This window comes from Lepeophtheirus salmonis, chromosome Z (assembly GCF_016086655.4).
Source record: "Lepeophtheirus salmonis chromosome Z, UVic_Lsal_1.4, whole genome shotgun sequence".
NCBI classification, from domain to species: domain Eukaryota; kingdom Metazoa; phylum Arthropoda; class Copepoda; order Siphonostomatoida; family Caligidae; genus Lepeophtheirus; species Lepeophtheirus salmonis.
In genome coordinates, this window is record NC_092584.1 from 23605224 (window position 1) to 23613336 (window position 8113).

Genomic DNA, 8113 nt, shown 5'->3' on the forward strand with positions numbered 1-8113 from the left:
TAATAATTCATATTTTGAACATGATTTACAGAGGAATAGGAAGATTTGTATCTTTATAACTGCGTAGTTACATACATGGTACATGACGGAATTACAAATGTAATGCTACGCTTTAAATAAATTATAATATCAATATTGTAAATATAGCCTATGTACTATTCATAAGGGATTATTTATCATAATTCGGAAAGTTAAGTTAAACATTTACTACCATAAAGATGACGGAGAGATGAAACTAATTAATATTAACTAAAGTAAAACTAATTTTGAATTTGCAAAATTGTTTAATATACCTGGGAACATTATATTCCTTAACCTGAATTACATTTCTTAAAGTCAAGTCTAAAACATTTTCCTCATAAAAGTTCTAAGTAAGCAAATGACTTTAATCAGACCTGCTTTTAGAATGACAAAGGTATTTAGCATGGATAAATGGTTCGTATTAATAAGGCTCTATTTTCTTATTATTTTTAATTTGAAGTTTTATGTTTTAAAAGAAATTTTTAATCTTATTTTCAATATAATTTTTTTCCCCCCGAGGGTTTTTTATATAATACTTTTTTTTAAATGGCCTTTGTATAAAATACTTTTTTTAAAGTGACTTTTATAAAATTATTTTTATAAATAATTCCTTTTTATAAAATATATATATATTTTTTAAATAAGTGTTTTTAATCAATTAAATATATTAATAAAAGTTATGTTTCTAAGTATGTCGTTTTCAGTCTACAATCATTTTTGAAGTATCGAGCGTGGCGTCATATCAAAAGGAGTATATATTTATTATACTATCATCTTCCGCAAGGAGAAAAAGAATAGTCGACATGATGGTTGATACTTCCGGTCTCTCGAGCATGGAGGTAAAAGATGAGGTTGAACGTCTTCTGGATGAGGAATACCTAAAGGATTTACGTGAAAGTGATTAAAGAGGCACTAACAAGGAATGCTCCAAAGGAACAACAGGGATATTTGAGAGTACAATCAACACTTACGACTAAGAATTTAGCAGATATGTGTACGGCTGCGAAGGAAGTCACAAACACTTCCATTTCTACTGTCGAGGATCCAGCTTCTTCTTCTCCCACTGTCACATCTTTGATTAAGAAGAGACCTAGTGGAGCTTTTTCGAAGTCCTCAACATCTGTAAAATTAAAAAAAATTTGGTTTGAATGCAACTGTGTGCTCTGGTCCTGATTGTCATTTTAATTCATTGATTCAAAAAAACTAAATTGTCCTCGGTTGCATGGGACCGAGGCATTAAATAATCCTTCAAATTTCTTATTAATTAAAGACAATATAAATTCAATTAATTTTCTTGTAGATACGGGTGCCCAGGTATCCGTTATATCCCCGACGAATTGTAAAGATTTCATTCGTGTTAAAATACCACCTATCTTTGGTTATGGAGGGAATCCAGCAGAATTTCTCGGTACTAAAACTCTAAGGGTACAAATAGAAAATCTAGGAACTTTCCAAGGGAAATTTATTGTTGTATCTAGAGGCCACCCTATTTTAGGGATGATTTTCTTCATTTCTACAAAATTAATATTAACCAATTCAATAAGAAAATGTTTTTTAATGATCCATGCGTCATTTCAGAATTATCAGAAGCCCAATGGGTTCAATCTCAATACCCTGAAGTTTTCTATGATAAAAAATTCGCTGAATCTTACCCAGCTCATGGAGTTGAACATCACATCGAAACTAAGGGTCCTCCCTGCTTTGTAAAATACAGCAAGCTGGATGATGTTAAACTCAATTCTGTTAAAAACGAAATTGATAGACTTGTAGAGAAGGTAATAATTCGTCCATCTTCTTCAAATTTTTCATCAGCGATTCATGTAGTACCTAAAGCCAAAGGAGGCTGGCGAATGTGTGGTGATTATCGTCAATTAATTAACATGACGTATCTAGATCAATATCCTCTTCCAAATTTAAGGGATTTTATGGCCAACCTAAGAGGGATGTAATTTTTTTAGTAAAATGGACTTGCTCAGAGTTTGCAATAAAATACCCCTGACTGAAGACTCCATGAGTAAAACAGCTATCCTTACGCAATCTGTGTTGTATGAGCACTTGAGAATGCCGTTTGGGCTTAAAAACGTTGTCCATACATTCTAATGACTCATCGATACTGTTTTGAGGGGAATTAAAAATGTCTTCGTGTATCTTGATGATATATTGATAGCTTCTCGGACAAGGGATGGACATTGGTAGTCCATAAATGCAGTCTTGTTGCAGCTCAAAACTTCAGGCTTGATATTTTCTCTTGAAAAATGCGAGTTTTTGAGGGACTCTGTTGAGTTCCTTGGACATTCTATTCACCAGAGGGTTTTAAACCTCTTAAATCGAAAGTTGCAGCTACTACAAGAATTTCATCTCCAAAATCGAAAGATTATTTACAGAGATTTTTAGGCATGGCTCAAATCTATTCACAATTCATCAAAAATTTGTCAAAAGGGACAGTGATGTTATATCCAGTTTTAAAGAAAAAATTGAAATTCTATGGAATGATGATTGTGAAAGAGCTTTTCAAGGTATAAAACACAGTTTATCCTCAAGTACTCAACTTTTCTTCCGGGACAACTCGTTACCTTTAGCCCTTATAACAGATGCGTCTGATACTGGAATGGGAGCCGTTCTGGAACAGAAAGTGAATGGGCCCTGGCAACCACTAGCATTTTGGTCTAAAGCCTTATCTGAAACGCAAAAGAAATATTCAACTTTTGATATGGAATTACTTGCTATTAAGGAAAGCATTAAACATTTTATGTGGGAATTAGATGAACAAAATTTTAGATTATTCACAGATATAGTGTCAGCGATAAACATCCACAATCCCTCCTCGACTCCAAGACAATTCCGTACATTTGTATATGTAGCAGAGTTTAATTGCAGGATTGAGCATGTTTCAAGAAAATTAAACCACACCGCGGATATTCTTTCGAGAAATGTCAACAACATCAAATCAAGTCCCAATTTTATTCAAGATGTCATTGAAGATCAAAGACTCCATAACCCTAAATTGTTATATTTTAAAGTTAAACCTAGTCTCAAGTGTGTTTCAGGAGCTTTACTTACAGGCTTCGGCAACGAAGACTTCTTTAGTGTCGTATTGTCCTCTCCAGAACTTCGCCAACGAATTATTCATTCAAACCACAAAGATAATCATCCAGGATTCAAGGAGACTTTAAAAAGGGTATATCTTTCCTACGTTTGGCCTAAATTGCGTTCTGATATTTAAAAAATTACTGAAGAATTCACCACATGACAACAAACGAAGCCTTTCAGAACCTCCAAGCCCACTTACTCTTTCGATCCACCATCAGCGAGACTTGCTTTCATCCATATTGATATAATTTGCCCGTTCACACTAGTCAAAGGAGAGCGCTATGCCCTGACTTTGATGGACTGGTATACGAAGTGGCTGGAAGTGATCCCAATTCCTAATATCACCTCTAGTACAGTGGCTAGAGCTTTCTTGAACGGTTGGATATCAAGATTTGGAGTACCTGACATTGTCAGAGACAGGGGGATGCAATTCACAAGTACTATTAGGACGTGTGTTTGCAGGGCACTAGGAATCGCAAATAGGACGACCACATCATATCATCTTGAATCAAACGGGCTTATTGAACGGTTCCACAGATCCCTAAAAACTGGGCTAGTTGCACGGATACTAGAAGAGAAAGAAAATTGGATGAATGTTCTGCCTATTGTTTAGTGTGGACTGAGGAATTCAGTACCAATGGATTAAGGATCTAAATATTCGCCCTTCCAGTTACTTACTAGTCGCACTGGATCTTTGGCTTTAGGCTTCTTCGATTCGTTTCCTATTCCTAAGGGAGATGTCGATGTGGGGCGCTTCTTCGGGACGATGGTGAACTTGGGTCACGTTCCTCAAGAGTAGTCCAGAGAAAAACGTTCAACAATCGTCTGAGGAAGGCTGACTACGTTTTTGTTAAAAATAAGCCAAGTAGACTCCGTCCTGCTTTTGGAATCGCCAGGATCCTACCTGAATCTTCAACTGTGCGCATTACAAGATCCATTTAATAAATTAATTACTCTTGTTTTGTTTTGTTTATTTTGTTTGTGTGATCTATTGTTTATTTTCTTTTGTAGTAGACGATACGGAAGAAACAAAAAGAGTGATTTTTTTTTCTTTTCTTTCGTATAAAGAGTACTGTTGAAGTTTAATTTGATCAAGTTGATCATTTCTTCTTGTTATTATTATTATTGATCTGAAATATAATCATTATATATTTGAACTTAAAATACTTTACTTATATTATAAAAATATGAGTTTGCCTAGGCGTTTGAGAGTTCTTATTCAATTTCGCTGAATAGTAATTCATATTTTTTACAACTGTTAACATAATTAATTATATTTAGAGTTGACATATTTCTAACGAAAAAACTAACCTTTAAAATATAGAAAATGATAAATGGTTGTTGCGTGTGCTCCAACTTATTAATGGTACAATATTTAATAGGTCGTACTGGTGTTAAATTTCTTCCTCTAAAAAATAAGAATTTTCATATTTTTATTTTTTTTTGTGTAAACTGTTTAAGAAATGCATAATAAAATAAATATATTTCAGCTTAAATATAACTAGAATAGTTTCCCTGAACTAATGCTATTTTAAATGTTGATGCCCATCTTTGACGCCCAGTGTGTTGCGCTCAAACAATGACAAAATGATGGAAGTCTTTTTTCCTACAAAAATCTAAGTCTTTTTCCTATCTTTTATGACACCATCTAATATAAACCAATCACATTTACATAAGATAAACATTATTAAAGCCAACTATTGGAAAAATAATATATTTCTTTTAATACACCTATGACATGCAGCCCAATATTTCATGGACATATTTGAAACAACTATAGGCTTATTATACAAATTTGTGGGATGATATTAGAGTTCTTTAGTTTATGGTTTAGAACCTTATTTGATGCGATAAACAGATATCTGCACCCGGTATAGATTTATATGTCAAATTTCATTATTTTATTGTGACAATCATTTTCGGCCTTTTCAAGTGCAATTTGCGACATCCACAAGAGGTTAGTAAGAATAATTAGTAGATAGACCTTGAAAAACATTTGTCGAAGAATACAAATCCATTCTATCAATTCTAGCTTGCTTTTGTATTGAGGAACCACATATACAAATCAAAACAATTCACTCCTTTCAGGAATGTGAAATGATTTGCTTGAGTCAAAAAATGACAAAATACCTTAAAAAGTTTTTTTGTACGAAATATTATCTTTCTAACACTATGCAGCATAAGCTGATTGCAGATATACAACGCGAGATACACATTATTTAAACCATCTTTTGGAAAAATAATGGGTTTCATTTTACTGCACCTATTATTTATATTTTTGAAACCTCAATTAAAAAAATTATCCAGCACAGGGCCCCCAATCAGGAGCAGAGTATTTGCCCCCTAAAATCGAGCCTGATTTTATTTTGTATCTTACTCGATCTGCATTATTTATTTATGTAATCCATATAGGTAAAATTATCCTCTTTTATCCTTAGAGTGAATAAACGTGACGAACACCACATTTAAATTAAACTCTTTAAAAAGGTAATTTTTGAAGTAAATTAATTATTCATGTATCTAGTTGTCCGTTGATTCATATATTTGTCATATAATCAGTTGATATAAATTAATACACTTGTTCAGTCTTTATACTTGATTAAATATTGATTCATATTATTGAGGGGATAGTTAATTCTTATGACTGATTTATTGATTGATGTAGATTTTGATACAATGTAAGAATGATTTAGTTTGTAATTTAACAAATTGTATTTTAAACTATTTTGAACTACCAGTAAAATCGTGAGTCATAACTTGACGTCAAACAAACTTGTCACATTCTGGGATAGATAAATGTGTTTTCGTGTAAGATGTTTTTTTATGACTAAGATACTATACTTTTAACATCCTTCTATAGGAGCTTAGAATGTGTATTATTCATGAGCTCCATATCTAGTTCATTTGTAATATGGAGTAAATATTTAAGGACAAAGATTTTCTGAGTGTCATTATTTGTGAATTATTGTCGATCAGTTTTAATATGAAATAAAGGGGTCTATGACACTTTGTCGAAAATATATTTGCATAATGTCATATTTATTGATTTTTACGAGTCAAGTTTTAATTTAAGTTACATAAAACTTATTTATCAAAAACATATTAGCTTCGACTTATTTCATTTGATTCTTAAAGCATTTATTTTGATATTTAAAAAAATAATTTAACAATCAATTATTTGTTTATATAGGACAGTTAATCGAAAACATAAATTTAATCAATTTAATATAAAATATTTATTTCAACCCTCATGAGATGCATCATTCACTCTATTAATATATAATAATATTTAGCATCTGCTAAAAACTTTTGCATATTGAAATATTAAGGAGTCACTTTTTATGAAAATGGTGAATCTGATCTGATAGGGTGTTAATTCCTGATGATTTTCTTAAGTGATTAAGTTCGGCATATCTAATTTACTGTTTCTTCAGAATATGGCTAATTGGAAAAATATGTGACTCAATTAATTATTTTCCATTAATCCTATAATACAGCCTCAAGCAAAATCCTTATTTTTAAAAGGTGCGAAAAAATACGCAGGTTTTTTTTATATTTCAAACTCTTAATTAATGATGTAGCTAACTTATCTCAATGATTCTTTTCTTGTACACACGTACTCTTCTAAACTAAAACTATAGGTGTATAAATAATTTTAAGTATTTAAATCATACAAATCGTAAAATTTTCAAAATAAATAAATAATCTTTTTATATAATATATAAATATAAAACTTACGAAAAAATATTGTAAAATAGTTACCTTTAACTAATGCATTGACATATTTTTATTTAAAATTGTGTACAAAGTTCTGAATAGCATTCAAACTTAATTATATTATATTATAAGTATATTTTCATACGTATAATATACTTATGAATTAATTATAAAAACAACAAAATATAGACACATTTTTATCAGATGTATGTAAAAAAAACCTAAATAAACAGTATTAATATTTTGGATTTGGTACGTTTTTTTGTTTTAATTTGGTGGAGTTGCTATTTGAACCGTTGGTACAAGAATCATGACAATTGCTCAACAAATCACTGGATTACTTTCCTAAAATAAAAATATATTTTATATTTTGTTGTCTGATGTCGATGTTTGGATTTAATGGTTGAATATTTTTCGTATTGATTTTTGCATGGACTTGTCCTCCTTCTGTACTGTATGTTACTCGTCCTGAGACAAATCATCTTGAAAATTATAGTTAATAAATGAACGCTTAATCATTGCAATTCGTAGCAAATAATTAAAAATTTTATCTTTTAAAAATTGGAGTTAGACGAATGAAAATCAATGCATTAAAGTATAAGTTGTAATAAAATGAATTTCTTATGTGTTTTGGAAATGTTGTCATTCGGTAAACGGTCCATTCGGCAGAGTGTCAACGCACGGACATAGATATCAGGAGATAAAATTTAATTGCTTAAAAATTGTTCATAAATTGTGCAAATAAAAACTAATCAAACACCTTTATTTGACTAAATTCAGGAAATTCTGAAATTGATAATTTATCCGATCTGTAAAAAGATTGACTGAAATAACGTGTTACAGTTTAAAATTGCTAATGATGGGCCGAATAATCAGAATCGCCATTAGGAAAATAATATTCAATTTCTGACTCCAATTCTTATTTAACTATTTACAACTCTTCTACGTTATAAAAAAAAAAAGCCCCCCCCCCCTAAAAAAATCGTACTTTTTTTTACAAAAAATTTAATTTTTTTTTTTACTTTTTTACGATTTTTTTTTTTTTTGAATATTTTTGGTTTGTTTGAAAAAATTACAAAATATTTTATGGATTGTATAATTGAAATTTTTTTTGAAAAAATGTAATATTTGACATTTAATTTTTCAATTTTTTTCCAAAACATTCAAAAACCAAGCTATACTGTGGACGCCTCTGATAGCAAAATTATATTTTTGAATTATTATTTGAAATATTTTATAATCGGAATCGGCAATGGTAGTTTATACTAGAATCTGTATTTTTACA

The 8113-nt window shown here is 30.6% G+C and overlaps 2 long non-coding RNA genes across 2 annotated transcripts; both read right to left on the reverse strand.

The window, feature by feature from the left end:
* Window positions 1-668: 668 nt before the first annotated feature.
* LOC139907345 (uncharacterized) lies at window positions 669-1079 on the reverse strand. The gene is made up of 2 exons (XR_011783891.1): window positions 993-1079; window positions 669-899 (listed from the first exon to the last, which is right to left on the reverse strand). It is a non-coding gene; the product is annotated as an uncharacterized lncRNA (long non-coding RNA).
* Window positions 1080-2877: 1798 nt separating this feature from the next.
* On the reverse strand, window positions 2878-4150 carry LOC139907344 (uncharacterized). Its single transcript, XR_011783890.1, has 3 exons — window positions 3790-4150; window positions 3082-3679; window positions 2878-3020 (listed from the first exon to the last, which is right to left on the reverse strand). It is a non-coding gene; the product is annotated as an uncharacterized lncRNA (long non-coding RNA).
* Window positions 4151-8113: the final 3963 nt, after the last annotated feature.